Below are 17,115 nucleotides of genomic sequence, written 5' to 3'. Positions count from 1 at the left end.
GCAGTTAGTTTTTCTTTCAGTTCTATATCAATTAACTTATCTTCAATATTCATTTATGTGGCTTCCTGTTCGCTATTAGCAAAGAAACATTGTTTTGCTTGTGCCCTTGTGCCGAATGAGGAATTTTGGAGATTTTTCTCCCTCTTTTGGTTTCATGTTTCGGAAAATATGCCTTTCAGAACAAAAATTTTATTAGGGCAAAAAATACGCATCAAGGGCAACCAGTGATATTTTGAAAACATCATTTTGCATTTCTCTATCGAAATCTTCCACCGCACCCGGCAATCCAAACGCAATTTCCTGTAGTTGAGGACCACCGAGGTGTTGTAACTTTTTTTTCTCTACATCTGTAATATCATCAGCATCCAGATACAATTTTACGGAGCGTACCTACTTACTCCATTCGCCGGCAATGAGTGCTTTGTCAATTGTTATCACATACGAAATGTTTGATGGAAAACTGGTCCATTTTCTTTTTTGAAAAGTGAGACTGGAAGTATCACGAAACAATCTACTTGAATAACCACATGATCAACTTAATATAGCATATACCAATATTTTTGTGATATTATATGGAAAATGATCTGAGTAATTAGCCATTTTGATGTCCAAACATATTCGTTTCTTTTGCATCCGATATTAATAGATACTATGTGAAATCACCTCCACCTCACTTATACGATAGAATTGAATCCACCCTTATGCTTCTTATAAATGCCTTGGCGGAATTTAATCCACTCACTTTCCTAATAGAATTAAATCCACTCTTATATAGTATAATTCAATCCACTCAATGTTCCAGCTATATATAATAGTTTATCAATTCAACAAAATTACGTATTCACTTACTTGTTGTTACAGTCCATTTTATTGAAGTTAAATTCCTAATAATAAGCAACTTATTTCCTCTCGTTGGTAAATAAAGTTATTGAAATGACCCTACCATTCAATAATTTTCCCTTCAAAAATATAATTGTAAATCCCCCTGTATATTATTCATTAGTCTCCGAGCGAACCATATGTCCGCGCTACGCCTACCCTATTCCTTCGAATGAAAGGTGTGAATTCAACAAAGACAGAGAAACGGTCAAGTGTTGTCTCTCGTCTCCTCGAATCATTCGAGCAAGTATCGAGTTTTTTCAAATAGTGAAAAGAGAAATTAAAATTTCTATGTTTTTACCACTTTTATTTGTAACTAACGTTACTGCAGTTTCGTCCTGTACGGACGTTTTCAAAATCATACAATAAGAGTTTATTGTACAATAAGAGTTTATTGTATAAGTTTGAACTTATACAATAAGAGTTTATTGTATAAGTTTAAACATGTCCGTATAGAACGAGACTGCAGTAACATTAGTAACAAATAAAACTAAACATTTTCATTTCTCTTTTCATTATGATTTCCTACCACGTAGTAACGGCTACATACATCAATTTATTTTTTTAAATAGGTTTGTTGATCACTCGTCCCACGAATTTTGGGATTCTTGATGCACGATGAAAATCGGACATTCAGTCAGTAATTAAGTATACTGGAGATCAGCAACTTGGGATTGTTATGAAGTTTTGTCGATTTGAGGATTATTGCAGATATAAATCATCATATAGGAATTAGTTTGATGCTTCAATTGATACCAATTTCGCTTTCATAGATTTGTGCACTTAACTCTACTGGAGGAAATTTTCGTGCCCAAATCATTTTCTTTTGGAATCCTACTATTGAGCAAATGAACCCTCTGATATTGAGTTAAGGCAAAAAGCAACATTTAAAATAGCTAATCTTTTGTCTCTCTTGATGTGGTGAATGCTACGATTCGAATGGTATAATTTTTGGGGTTCCAGTTTTGGAATTTTCATTTCCTTGAATGCACCACAAATCACTTTCGACTTATTGGAACAGAAAGACGCTTCAAGTCCTGCCGAGCTAACGTCTGAAGTTGTCGTAGGATCGGTATTCGTGAGGACTATTTTGCCTTTTTATTACGATATTACAAGAAGGATACGTCCGGTAAGCAAGTATTTCTCCATTGGTTACCTATAATTTCTGCCGCTGGAATTGCTGCTATAATACTGAAAAAACCGAGAATACCAGTGCCGGCTATTCATTAATTATATAAATGTTATTATCACATGAATATATATGATACAATATTTTCTTATGATCTAATAATATGGCTTTCATTTTGTGACCCAATTATAGCTTCATTTGGAGATTCATATATGAACGATATGTCTTGATATTAATGTAAATATTCACCAGAGTTATCAACTTGTATAGAACAAATGATATCAAGTAAATCAATTTTTTTAATTGGAAATTATCCTTTTTGGTCTACAAAGATTCATTATCGATCAAAGACACTATGAAAAAAACAACGATAACATTTTGGAAAATATTATTCATTTTCTTGAACAGAGATGAACCCATAATACTGGTTTTCAAAGCATAAATTAAAACACATATTAGTCTTCCCAGTCAAATATCAGACTCTCTATAAATAAAATTTTGCTATATCTTCATAGACACTGAAAAACATACAAAACGTGGTTTAATAAAAGACGTATAAACTTTTTAAAAAGCAATAACTGGAAACCTTGATGAATCTGATGGAGAATACTTCACAGATTTTATCAATAAAATTAGTCAGGTCAAATATCAAATTGGAAACCTTTTGAAAAATCAAATGTCTGTCACAAACTCGGCGATCAAAAATTTCAATTCAATTATCCAAAAACTACAAGTTGATGGAGAGATGTTCAACGAAGATATAAAGGAGACCTACATGGAGAGCTACTTATTTTTTGAAACCTTCATTGGAGATATTATCAATTCAATCACCTATGTTCGATTGAAAATAATTCATCGTTCAATCATAATATCGCAAACCTTGAATAAAAATTATTTGCCAACACCTGCAAGCATCGGAAATATTCCCTAATACTTAAAACTTATTGATTTGCACGTATAATAAACAGACCAACATATATTAAACATATAAACGTTGCCATTTGTATCCAATACCAATCTTGGATGTTTGAACAGGACTTCATCACATTCTAATAACATTTCAAATATTATTTGCACGCAACAATTCAATGTTGTACATCTCTTTCCAAGATTTGGAAAAGTGTAAAGTGATTTTATATAAAATATGAAAATCTTTGCAGAAGTGCTACCGTACCCGATAGACAATAACGCTAATCGTGAAGCCCCACTTCAAAAACAAAGAGTGAAAGTACTTGAATCTGGCAAATAAACAGTGATCTATGGTGAAGACTACAAACCAGTGGTTAGTATTCATATTCGACCCACTACCAGTCTCAATCAGATGTATCGACAGAAAAGTAGTCACCAGAATAATCGAATCCAATTCCTTCGCCCTGAATGCAATGCCCCCATTGGAAATACGAGAGTTCATTACAACTACTTCGTAGAAAAATACATAAACATAACGTATAGCAATCACGCAATCCAGATTCTATATCGAGGATGTGACCGTCTCTTAAATTAAACAAAATAAACTTCGACGATCTTAATATCACCGCGAACACAGGCTGAACCAGTATTCAGACGAACTGGACAAGCTCATCAACGAACCTTTCGTGAACAAACATATCTCTTGGTTGACGTACTTCACAATTACTTCCATCATCCTCTATATTTTCTGTAGATGTGTTCGCAGAAAAGCGATTGCAATAGGAGTCAGTTCACTACTAGTTTAGGCGCAATAAGTTTAAGCCTGTGTTTGGTATGTGAGAGTTTTTCGAGTTTTTGAGGTCCACTTATTATCATAAATAAACGACAACAACATTTCTTTTCACTGTTTTTGTTTTGCACTTTTTTCGTATTTGTATTGAACTTTAAACCAGTAACGATTATCTGATTATCTTGGATCCGCCAAAATGGATAAATGTGGTTACTGTAAAAATGAATTCAAAGACTATGATAAACTAATTTGCTGTGACAGTTGTCTTATAACATTGCATGGCAGCAAAAAATGTACTAATCTTGGTGAAACCGAAAATCGTGCTGTCATACTACAAAATCGATCATTAATGTTTTTTATGCAAATACTGTCGTACTTCAATGAGAAGTGCTCCTGCTATCTTGGGACAGCTAAGTGCCTTTCAAGATGAATTGAAGGCATTGAAGGCATTTGAAGAGTCACAAGCCTTCACTTGTAGACACTTATATTTCATAAATAAAGCTATCCACCATCACAAAAATGAACAATTTATGGCTACCATCGAACACAATAATGACACAAGATTCAAGATTCTGTCTTATTTGAGTCCAGTTGTCTATACTGAAATACCTAATGAGTTAAGACATACCCGCAACTAACAAATATTCAAAAAAATATCAAAAAGTGGCTTCAAACAGTACCTGCAAAAAGAGTGAACCAAATAATTGAAAAAAGGATATACTGAATAGTTACCTCGAACAGTAAGTTAAGTATTGAAAGCTTGGAATCCATTGGATATAATTATAGAAACTATTCTATTTTCAAAATCGTTCAATTAGTTATAAAGAAGGTGTACGTGGGTCCGAACAATACTGAATGCATACTTTACATATTCTTAGCCAATCTTCTTATATTATATATTATGTACTTATTATAGGTAAAAATATATAATTTCACATTCATATTTCTTCAATTTCACATGTTTACCTTCATATACATATTTTATATTTCAACATCTAATTGAAAGATTACATCGGTGTATTGGTCTATCAGTCTATCCCTTACTAACACTTTTCAATATTGTAGTTAAAAATAATAATTTTCCTGAATTAAGGAAAATATCACGAGTTTGTCCCATTTTTAAGTCTGGAAATGCATCTGATATTCTGAATTATACTCCTATCTCAATCCTATCGAACTTTGCTAAACTTCTCAAAATTGTCATTTATAATCGCGTACATTCTTCAGTTCGTAATATCATATCTCCGCAACAACATGGATTTCTGTCAAACAGATCCACCATAACAAATTTAATTGTATTGACTCAAAATGTTAGTGATGTCTTAGATAATCGTGGTCAAGTTGATATATACTGATTTTGCCAAAGCATTTGATCGACTTGATCACATGATCCTTCTACAAAAACTCCACCATTTAGGTTTCAATAAGTCAGCAGTGCTTTTCATTAAATCCCACTTACTTCAACGCAAAAAGTTTTTATCTTACAACGGATACGATTCTTTTTATTACAATCCTCCATCTGGAGTACCTCAGAGGTCGAATCTCGGAGCACTTCTATTCTTATTATTCATTAATGACCTCAGTAATTATGTCGATTGTTATAATTTATTTTTTGCAGAGATTTAAAAATAGATCTACCTATCGAAACTATGGAAGACTGTAATACATTGCAACGAACGTTAGAAAATATACAGACATGGTGTGAAGTTAACAAACTATATCTCAATGCATCCATATGTAGAGTAGTGTCTCATAGTAGGAATATGTTAGTATTTGACTACAATTATCGAGTAGATACCACTTTCACTGTAAAGAAGTAACTCAATTAAAGATCTTGGTGTATATTTTGATCAAAATTTGTCTTTTTCCAATCACATGAGATCGAAAGTAAGTGAAGCATTGGGAGGTTATGGCTTTATAGTTCGCCATTTTGGATCTTTCTCAAACATATCTGCTCTTGATGTAGCCTACGTAAGGTCAAAATTAGAATATGGCTCTATTCTATGGTCTCTATTCTACAATTGCTATAATACATTTGAAAATTCAACGTCATTTTCTAAAGTTTATTTACTTCAAATCTTATGATATCTATCCTGATAGAGATATTTCATATGAATATCTTACCATAACATTCAAAATTGAAAGTCTTGAATTACGCAGAAAACTTGGTAGATTAATTTTTTCCTATAAATTACTGGATAACAATGCTATGGAGCATTTTTGTGTGCCTCATTTCAGTAATTCATGGAGAATTTTTTATTTTCTGGTATAGTTTTTTTTATTTATTTTGTTATATTATAATTTTGTTATTCATTATCTCGAATGGTATCTTTGTGATTATAAGGACCTATATTACTTTTTTAACGTACTTAGTTAACCCTGTAAATGGTTTTTAACTGTTGGGTGATAACGGCTATTATTATCATTATCGAATAATAATAGCCCACCAAGACATCCAAGAACGAAAATACTTCAAAAACTTCAGCAAGATTCATCCCCAGAAGAAAACCCAGAGTGTGTCCCGAAAACTGTATTGAAGAAGTCGTCGAACTAACAACTAAATCAAATTCAAAAAACTATAGTTCATAAAAAGTTGTTGCCAAGAAACTTTTTATGAACTATTGGTATCTGGTTACCAGAGATAATGACTTCCTTGATTTCGAGTCTGCAGAGTCAACAGAACCTTATACTTTTATTGTTTCCCATCGTCTCCTTCTGACACCGCTGCGCAGACACTATTAACGTATCCTGTCAGGTCAAACAGCTTCCGTAGTGTAATCTTGTATATTTTAAAAAAGTGGTTTCGTTAAGAGTGAATATAACATATGTATCAACGGTACATAATCATTCAGTAAACAAATTACTTTCATCTGTGAGGGATGAAGGTGTAGACACAAGTAATGAACAAATCGCCTTTATCTGTGAAAGGTAGGAATCCAAACAAAAATTCAAATGAAATCCCCACAACAGGTATTTAATATCTTGAGTTTTTTTCAGTGGAAAGGTCTGTTAAGATACATACACCTCGTCATAAAATGATAAGGAGTTCTGATGGCAATATCTTCAGTTACTTGTGACAGAAATAGAATAAACATTGGATGTAATAAATTTCAAAAATTGAATGGAAAGCATTTGTTGAGAAGTATGCTATTTGGGCCTTTCGTCTCTTAACAAGTTCAAAACTGTACAGTCATAGCTTTCGGTGACAAAATGAGTATATGATAATATTGTAATAGCTATTTATAATTTGAGTGTTAAAAATAAGATTTTATTTAAGTGAGTGAAAAAGTTTGCGAAATGAGGGTAGCGAGTTGAACAATTCCACGAACAAAATGAAACTTACTTTTAATACAAATATCATACAAAGTTTTTCGTACAATTGTTTTGCTTTCATTAAAAATTATATAAATTTTATATTTCTATAAATACACATTTTGACATCTCTTGTTAGTTAATTATTTTCATGTTATCGCATTTGCTATGAAGTGGCCGTGTTAGGTGACGCCGAATAATCTGGTTACCAGCAAACAGTTTTGTTTACAGCTAATGTGTTTTATTTAAAGTCACATTTAAAGTTCTTGCTGGTGTTCAATGTCTTCTATAATGAAGAACAATAGTGAAGAATTGTGTACATGTTCCTGACGAGCTTCAGCAGTACCACATCGCATTCTCTAATTTTCTTAGTTGGTGTAGAATTAAAAATGTCGAAGGAAATTTCAGCGAAACCGTTTTCTCAGCCTATCTAGAAGAGAAATCAAAAATATGGAACTCGTCAACTTCGTGGAGCAAGTTTTCAATGATGAAGTCGAGTGCGCTCGTCAAAAATGGTGTTAATACAAGAAATATTTCAAGGTAATAGCATTCTCAAAGCGGAAAAATGAAAATTATAGGCCCAAAAACTCAAAAACTCTTATAAAGTCCAGATGTTTATAAATGAGGTGCCAGACGAAAAATATTTAATGATGATGATGATATGGAACCTGCCGGCGTGAAGAGCTGTGCAATTTATTAATGGAAGACATTAAATTAATTGATGAATCATTGATTGTTCAAGTTCCAAATACAAAACCAAAAATAGGTCGTTCTTCTTGCATTGTTGGAAAAAACATTGACTATTTTAATAAATACGTTGCATTGCGCCCTTCTGTTATCAATCATTAACGTTTTTTTTCTGAAATACTCATACTTTAAATGCAGTGCCAATCCAGTTTGTATAAACACGTGTGGGAAAATGCCCTCTACCATTGCTGAGTTTCGAAAGCTCCCGGAACCGAAGGAATATACAGGTCTCTTTCAGCAGTATTGCAGTATTAGGAGCAAATATAAAGGATATTAGGAAGCACGGAGGATGGAAATTCCACAACAGTAGCTGAGGATTACATCAATTAATCTATTCCTTATGAAAAGGCTATTGCTGAAAGAATAATCCTAAGGAGCTAGCTCCAGCGTTACAGCATCGTCCTCTTCACTTCAAGAATTAAATGTTAATGCCTATGAAATTGTCAACTCAGATAGTTCAAATATTTTGAACTAAAATTAATGTTCATAAATGATAATAATGTAATTAATGTATATAATACATTTGTTTCTAAAACTACACCTCAAGATTTGATCTCCACAAATTTTATTTGAAAAATATATCAGGAAAAATAATACATTCGTAACAAAATTGAGTTGTATCTATATTTATTGTTTATAATACAACTGAATAATTATATTGAAAGGATTATATGGCGAAACATATAAGTGAGGATGACAGTGTTCCGTGTAAGTGAAATTTTATCATTCATTTAGTATATTTTGTAGAAATCCTGTGGATACCATCTGATATAATTCCATAACGAATGTTTGGAATTCAAACTGAGTAGTATAATTCAGTGTTTATATAAAAGTATTTGTTGCGAAAGAATTTTTCTTTCGTGTAATTCAATGTTTATATGAAAGAAGCTGTTTCAGGAGGGCTTTTTTTTCTAGTTTTGTCTGAAAGTTACTTCTTTGCATGGTCTACACATCTATGTATAGAGTTACTACTTTCTTCCTTTCTTTGGAAGATTCCCACTTTTTCTGTTGTATCAAGATGGAGTAGTAGAAAACCAAAAACTTTCTTTCCCAAAAATGAATAATGATGTTTTGTTTATTGCTATTTGATCGAAAAAAAATCATGTTAAAAATACTTTTGACACGCTACTTTGTAACATTAAACATAACATTTTTCAATACTCCTGACAACCATCACTTTTAATGAGAGTTGTACAAAAAAGATATTTCAAAATGCAATTCTCAGTGAACGACGAAAAGAGAACTGTTTCTGAAGACGGCAACGTGGTTGATGAAACGCACGTCGAGAAGAGTATTGCAATTATTGTGATTGGGAAAAGTGCTTGTTTTGGATTATAAAATGAATAGTGGTCTGAAATAAAAACAAGATTCCAGGAATCCATAAAATCGACACTGAAATACCAATTCAAACTCTGCATGGATCTGCTTCCTGTCTTCGTTTTTCAAAGTAGACTAAGAGAAAATCAATATGTCAAAACAAGTAAAATATGAAGAGCATCATATCTCGGGATGTAGGTATTCTGGAAGATTTCCATAGATCTCAGAGATTTTATAAATATTTCCCAGTAGAGCAGGTGATTGGAAAACTTCCCAATCTTCCACAACTCTTGCCATTTCATTTTATTTCTCAGAGAAGTTTTACTGATACAACTGAACTGAAATCTTCTTACACGGCATGATAAAAATTAAAATTACTCAAAATACTCCCAAAATGACGAGAAAGAGAAGGGTATAGATCTTTGACCCACAACTTTGGTAAGCATAGGACAATTGAGTAACAATATTTTTAATAATGTCTGAATGAACACAGGTAACTCAAGTGATCTTGAGGATAAGATTGCAATATATAATTTAACGAATAAACAAAATTACTTATGATGTTCAATCGAAATTATATCGAGCACCTCGTCTGAAAAGATCAGTGTGCCTCCATGAATTCACCAGTCTGCAAACTTATTATGATAGACACATGTCGTTGGTGAAGAAGGGAGTGTGACTATTCATTTTCTTTTTTATATATTGTGGTATCTGCCCGTACCTGAAGACGGTACTATACTGTAAAGAATTGAAGAATCAACTGTCTTAATCAAATTTATTTTTAACAATATTTCACTAGCACAACTAATTTATATACAACACTTAGCAACTAACGCTTAATTTATCTTCACGGTTAGAATTATTCCTTTAAACGTAAGATTCACTTTCTAGATAATGACTAACTACCTCTAGGGACGGGAGGCCGGCTTTATATAGCGGCAAAGATCACTGCAGATCTCTCTCGTCGGTTCGGCACTCACCTAGAATTTTCGTTGCGGTTCGTCGATCGCATTCTTTTCTCGGTGAGTCATATGTTTGGTGTCTGAGATAACGGTCAGGGCCGGCTTCAGATTCATTACATTGCTCCCTTCTTAAAGACGTTTCGTCCCGAAATGTCATCCTTGGCGTGTGTCGATACCTGCAGGACTCCCCATATCTGCACTGTGAAGTTCGATGGAAGTAACACTCCACAGTCTTCATGCTCGGTCGTGGAAGATGGTTACCGCACACCAGAATCTGTATGCCGCTGGATCTGGAGATCGTTTCCAACATGCTTCTCACAATTCTCCAGTCCAGCCTATCGAGCCCAGAGGCTAATTTCGGGATTGCCATGTCCACGATATTCTGGTCAAGCATCGTCTCCTTCAGTCTAGTAAGACTCCTCCAGACATCTTCATAGGACGGTTTGTCTCGAGAATTATTTTTGGTCACCAAGTAGAAAATGTTTATCTGACCCTTCTTCAACTGTAGCACTCCTCCGACATCTGGATTCTGTTCTCGTAATATTTGAAGCTGACCGAATTTCTTGTTGAATACCACATCAATACCCTTGGATATTTGGATATCCTCAGCCACGCAGTGAACTAGTGCGTAATCAACTGGAACCTTGAAAAGGTCTCGTGGCTCTTCTCGAGTTCCCCCATGTACGACCTTCTGTCCGTTCGAGTATAAGGACATGAATTTCTGGAACGTCATTTCATCCTCCAGTGGTCTGAGGGCGCGAACTTGGTCGTGATTTCCAGCATAAGGAGCCAATCTATTAAAATGGACGACCCTAGGCTTTCCTCGAGGTGGCTTATGGATTCGGTAGACGAGGTCATTATTCTTTTTCATGATTTTGTAAGGACCCTCCCACGGGTTCCACAACTTCGGTGATAAACCACGGCGTCGCTTAGGATTGTACAGCCAAACTAGGTCACCGATTTTGAATTCTCCAGCATTCGCCTTGATGTCATAGGCCTCCTTCATCCTATCGCTGGCACTCCGGATGTTCAGACAGACTCGTTCATGAATGTTGTCCATTCTCTGCCAAAGCTTGCTGACATAGTCTTCCCCCGCAGTATCTTGTTCTGGAGGCGTCCCAAATTTCAGGTCGCAAAGAATCCGCAGCTCTCGGCCCATTATAATACTGGAAGGGGTTTGGCCGGTTGACTCATGCACTGCCAAACCATAAGCCAGCAGGAACAGTTGGAGGTATTGGTCCCAGTCTCTTTGATGGTCAGAGACTACCTTGGACAAGTGGCGGTTTATGGTCTCATTTATTCGTTCCACCATTCCATCGGACTGTGGATGTAAGGCTGTGGTTGTGGTCTTACGAATGTCCAACAGTTTACATATTTCTTGGAACAGGTTGGACTCAAAATTTCTGCCCTGATCAGAATGCAGCTCCAATGGGACACCGAATCGACATATTCATTCCTTTACCAGGATGTCAGCGACGGTAAAGGCTTCCTGGTTGGGCAGAGCATAGGCTTCAGCCCACTTGTTGAAGTAGTCCATGGCTAGCAGGATGTATTTGTTCCCATGTTGGGACTCTGGGAACGGGCCGGCGATGTCGATGGCGATTCTCTAAAAAGGACTTCACACGTTATACTGGCGCATTGGAGCTTTCGGTCGTATCCTAGGTCCGTTACTGGCAGCGCATACAGCACACTTTCTGCACCAGTCCTTGACGTCGGTTTGACAATCAACACAGTAAAACCGTTGCCTTATTTTCTGGAGGGTCTTCGTTACTCCCAGATGTCCTCCAGTGACTCCATCATGGATTTCTTCGAGCACCTCCCGTCGTCTGTTCCTGGGTACCACTGTCTGGCGCCTTTCTTCTCCACCGTATTCAGACTCCATCACCCACTTCAGAACTCCGTTTTCCAAGGTAAGGGAGTTCCATTGTACCCAGTAGGACCTAACCGCTGGCGAATAATCTGCTATCTCTTGCCACGATAGTCTTTGATTATGTTTTTTCCATCCGATGACTAACCAAGATCTGAATCTTTCTCTTGGTCTTCTTTGATCTTTTTATCTTCCCAGTTGTCGTCTACAGCTGTAGTTCTACTAATATACTAATAGCTGCTTTCTTCTCTTCTGCTCGTCCACAATGTGAGCAGTCATCGAGGCATGGTGTCCGTGAAAGGGCATCTGGGTTTTTTGGCTAGTACCAGCTCGATGTCCTATTTCGAAGTCAAATTCTTCTCTCAATCCAGCGTGCTACTTGGCACTCGGTATTTTTGAACTGCAGCAGCCATTTGAGATCTGCATGGTTCGTTCTCAACAGAAATCTTCTTCCATACACGTATTTGTAGAAATGCTCTATACCTTTGACACCGCCCAACAGCTCTCGAAAGGTGACACAATAATTGCGCTCTGGTTTACTGAGCGTTTTGCTGAAGTAGCCAATAACTTTCTTCTGTCCATCCTGGATCTAAGAAAGGACTGCTCCAAGTACTACGTTGCTGGCGTCCGTATCTAAAATGAACTTTCCGTCCGATAGGGGATAGCTCAAAACAGAAGCGTTGATCAAAGCCCTTTTCAACTTCTTGAATGAGTTTTGGCATTCCTCAGACCACTGGAACTGGATCAGTCCTTCTGTGAGTCGTGTCAATGGTTTGGCGATGTTGTCAAACCCCAGCACATATCTGCGGTAGTAGGTTCATAAATCAAGGAAGCTCTGAAACTGATGTATGTCTTTTGGAATGGGCCAATCCTAAACTGCTTTGATCTTTTGTTCGATTACCGCCACTTCTTCCCCAGAGACAACGTGGCCAAGGTAACGGACTTCTTTCTGGAACAGATGGCATTTCTTGGGATTAAGTTTCAATCCAGAACTCCTCAGACGCATGAACATCTCCTTCAGATTTTTCAAGTGATCGTCGAACGATTTTCCGACCACGATTATATCGTCGAAATACACTAGACATGTCTTCCATGAGAGCCCCTTGAAAACCATCTTCATCAATCTCTCGAAGGTCGCTGGAGCATTACAAAGCCCGAATGGTATAACCGTGAACTACCACAATCCTGAGCCGATGGTGAAAGCTGTCTTTTCCCGATCTTCTGGGGCCAATTCAACTTGCCAATATCCACTATCCAAGTACAAATTCGAGAAAATTGTGGAACCGGCTAGCGTGTCTAGGGTGTCGTCGATTCTTGGAAGGGGGTAGCTGTCTTTCTTCGTCACATGATTTAGTTGGCGATAATCCACGCAGAACCTTGTCGATCCGTCCTTCTTCTTCACTAACACGACTGAGGAAGACCGAAGCTGTCAGGAGGTTAGATGACTCCCTCTTTTCCCATATCGCTGACTATCTTGTCTGCCTCTCTCTTGGCGAAAGGGAGTCTTCTAGCTGATTGCCGGATTGGTCGGGCATTCCCAGTGTCGATTCTATGCTGAACCACATTCGTTCTGCCGCCTTTTCCTTCTCCAATATCGAAGATCTCTTGGTACTTCTTGACTAACTCCCTCAGTTTTGATCAGTGAGTTGATGGTATGTCCTTCGAGGAAATGTCAATCAACTTCTCCAACTCTTCAGGCAAGTTGTTGGCTTGGCTAACAGAACTGCGTACACTCCGTATCACAGAGGAAATAGACGAACAGTGCCCCAGCATAGTTCCTTTCTTCAAGGTCACAGGAAAGTAGTTGACATTGACTGGCACAACTTTATCAACACGCAACAGGGTCTTCCCCAGTGCGATTCCTCGTCCAATTTTCTCATCGTGTATTTTGGGCTCGAACATTACCACCTTGCCGCTGCTCGCACTTCCGTCCAATCGAGCCTCAAGGATGATTTCAGCCCTTTCAGGTACGCTCACGTCTTCAGCCAACAGGACCCTCATCGTCTCTTCGCTTCTTCCATGAAGCACCAGCTCTTCTCCGCCGACACGTAGGACGCCGTCTTGGATATTCAGCTTGAGCCCTCTGGAATTCATTTTGTCCATTCCAATGATTGCATCGTCCTCGATATCCGCCAACAATGCACGATGTTTCAATTTATTGCTGCCCAACAACAATTCAATTGGTAGTTCTCCAAGTACAGTGGCTGGCTCCCCTGTTGCGGTGCGTAGCTTCCAGCTTGACGGTTCAATTCTTGCCGGTGTTTTGGCAAAGGTTGGCCCGAGAATGATTCTCGTCGCACCTGTATCTAGCAGCATGGTGCAAGGCTCGTTGTTGATGAGGCCGTCTACGAAAACACCTTTGTCTTGTCGTTGGAGAACAGCAACATATGCGTTTTTTACGGGAGCTTGCTGGGTACAAGCCGACGATTGCCCCTTCTCATCGACCTCCTCTAGTTTTTCTGATTTGGTGTCGATTCTTTGAAAGTTGGACATTTACTACGCACATGTCCAATTTTCCCACAGTTCCAGCATCTTATTTGTTTCCTCTCAGGCAACACTTCTTTCATTACTTTTCAGCAGGCACTTGTCCATCTTCCTCGATAGCTCTAACTTTGCTCTGGCTCTTGCAGCCTCAAACTCCAGAGCGCTTGCCATTGCATCCACGAGATGTTTGGTATGTGCTAGCGTCAAGGCCTGCCTCATTTCTTGGTCGCGAAGTCCATCCAAGAATGCCTGAACTGCTAACCGCTCCATTACATTTTCCGGTGTAGCAGGATATGCCAGACGGACCAATCGAGCTATGTCGGCTTCAAACTCCTGTGTGCCTGTTCATAACGTAGTTCAAGATGCTTTATGATTTGGTCATAGTCTTCCTGTTCTTGGGCCGTGAGGGTTTGCAAAATATTCGTTGCTTCGTCACGCAACGCCAGTGTTAATGCTACCGCCTTTTCTTCTGCATTCCATCCATTTGCTCTGGCTGCAGCTTCAAATTGTCGGCGGTAATTTTCTCAAAGAGTTTTTCCGTCGAACTGAGGTAACTTCATGGAGAGGTTTCCTGGTTCAGAACTGATTTTGACATCTTTCAGTTCCGGAATTGAGTTTTCGGTAACCGTTTCTCAGGGGTGGGCAGAATTAACGATCTGGTTTCGCAACTTGCTGATTGTTTCCTTTATCTCGCTGATTTCTGCCTAAAATCCGCCTGTGATTTCATCGACTAATTTTTCTTTCATTCTCTTGATTTCTGCCCCGATTTCATCTTTGATCTCCCCTTTGATTTCCCCTCTGATTTTGTCTATCTCTATCTCGATGGTACCTATTCTTTCTTCGAGTAGACTTCCACACCACAAAGTTCTTTCTTTTAGCCTTCTGCATTTTCTAGAAGCTTCTCCTCCAGTCACGAATTTTGTTGAAGTTCATCTTTAAAACTCACCAAATTTTTGCGGAGCTTGTCTTCCTAACTCTTCGAATTTTCCAGAAGCTTGTCTTCCAAACTCTTAGAATTTTCTAGAAATTCATCTTCCAAGCTTTTCAAATTTTCCAGAAGCTTCTCTTCAAGGCTTACCGAATTTTGTTGAAGTCCATCGAGTTTGCTTATTATTGAACTCAAATCACCTCCAGAAACTTCGAATAAATATGTTTCGGGATCTTCTCCTGATTCCGTCAAGTTATTCCACAGTCTCTTCTGGAGTACTGATTTCTTTCCAGGACAATCTAGCTCCCTGTCCTCTAATTCAGCTCAGCAAGTTTCAAGTTCACTAGACGCACTTTCCTTGAAAACATTTTGTCTCTTACTGTCTATTTTCCTCAAAACTGAATATGTCCACTTATTTAATGGAGTCCGAAACACTTATTTATTTTCACAAGCCTATTTTTCGCAAAAAAGGTCTATCAGTTTATGTTTCCGTAACGCTTAATTTATCTTCACGGTTAGAATTCTTCCTTTAAACGCACGATTTACTAGCTACTGACTCACTCCCTCCAGAGACGGGAGGCCGGCTTTATATAGCGGCAACGATCACTGCAGATCTCTCTCGTCGTTTCGGCACTCATCTAGAATTTTCGTTGCGGTTCGTCGATCGCATTCTTTTCGCGGTAAGTCATATATTTGGTGTCTGAGATAACGGTCAGGGCCGGCTTCAGATTCATTACAATACTTTTTTGAACAGGGTGCTTGGTAACATTTCTACTGAACATCACAAGTACGTTCATTTGATCATTGAATTGAACGTCATCACAATACATTTCTCAAATTTTCTTCACTTATAATTTTTTTGATAATGAAAATATTTCAATGAAATTCTGGACATTGATAAACCGAAACATTCTGAATTCATTAGAGACGTTGTTAGGATTTTGCTTAAAGTTCTGAAATTGAATTGGTGCAATATTCTCTCATAATTTTTTTAATGAAAAACTTATTCGATATTATTTTGGCATATACAATTTCAAAAATAGGTAAATTGATGGATGTAGCCGTCACTACGTGGTAGGAGACCATCATGAAAAATGAGAATTAAAACTTCCTTTGTTTTCACACCACTTGTATAGAAGTGGTGTGAAAACACATTTTTTTCATCAAAAATATATGTATGTCATATTGGATCCATTCTGCTTGTATTTGCAACATTAAGTTTCAACTTTTTCTTAGCTGACAACTCGCGTAGGAACAATTCTTTTTTTAAGAGTTTAGTTTGTATGTGTTTCAAAAGTGTTTTAGAGGTATATTTGAATATTGATATGCTGCATTTTTGTGCTGATAATCATTGTGCGGAAAGGTACAAGAAAACAGAAAGCGCTTTGTTTTATAGGTGAGTTATTTCATATAATGAGTTTAGTTTCAGAAAGGATGAAATGATGAGGAAAAAAATGGGTGAAAATATTTAAAAGAAAGAGCTGCTATACTTCTACTTTTCCAAGACTTCATAGAAATCATTTAAAAAGTGACTATGAATGAAAGGGTAACGAAAATATTGAATTTGATGATACAGTTTTTTATTTCAACTTCAAGTATTCTCCACAGAAAGTATTGTCTGGAGTTAATACTGTTGCTGAAAGTATGAAACAAAATGAATTAATATTTTTTTCAAAAAAATCAAATGCTTTTCATTTTACTTCATGAAATTTTATCATATGATTAATGGTATTACCTCAGAAGCTTTTGTTGTATCAGTTCGAGTACAATCAATTCTGTCTATACTTGACC

Source organism: Leptinotarsa decemlineata, unplaced genomic scaffold (genome assembly GCF_025532065.1).
Source record: "Leptinotarsa decemlineata unplaced genomic scaffold, Ldec_3_MD MMD2_tig00026345_RagTag_RagTag, whole genome shotgun sequence".
In the NCBI taxonomy this organism is placed as follows: Eukaryota; Metazoa; Arthropoda; class Insecta; order Coleoptera; family Chrysomelidae; genus Leptinotarsa; species Leptinotarsa decemlineata.
Note: the sequence above shows the minus strand (reverse complement) of the source record.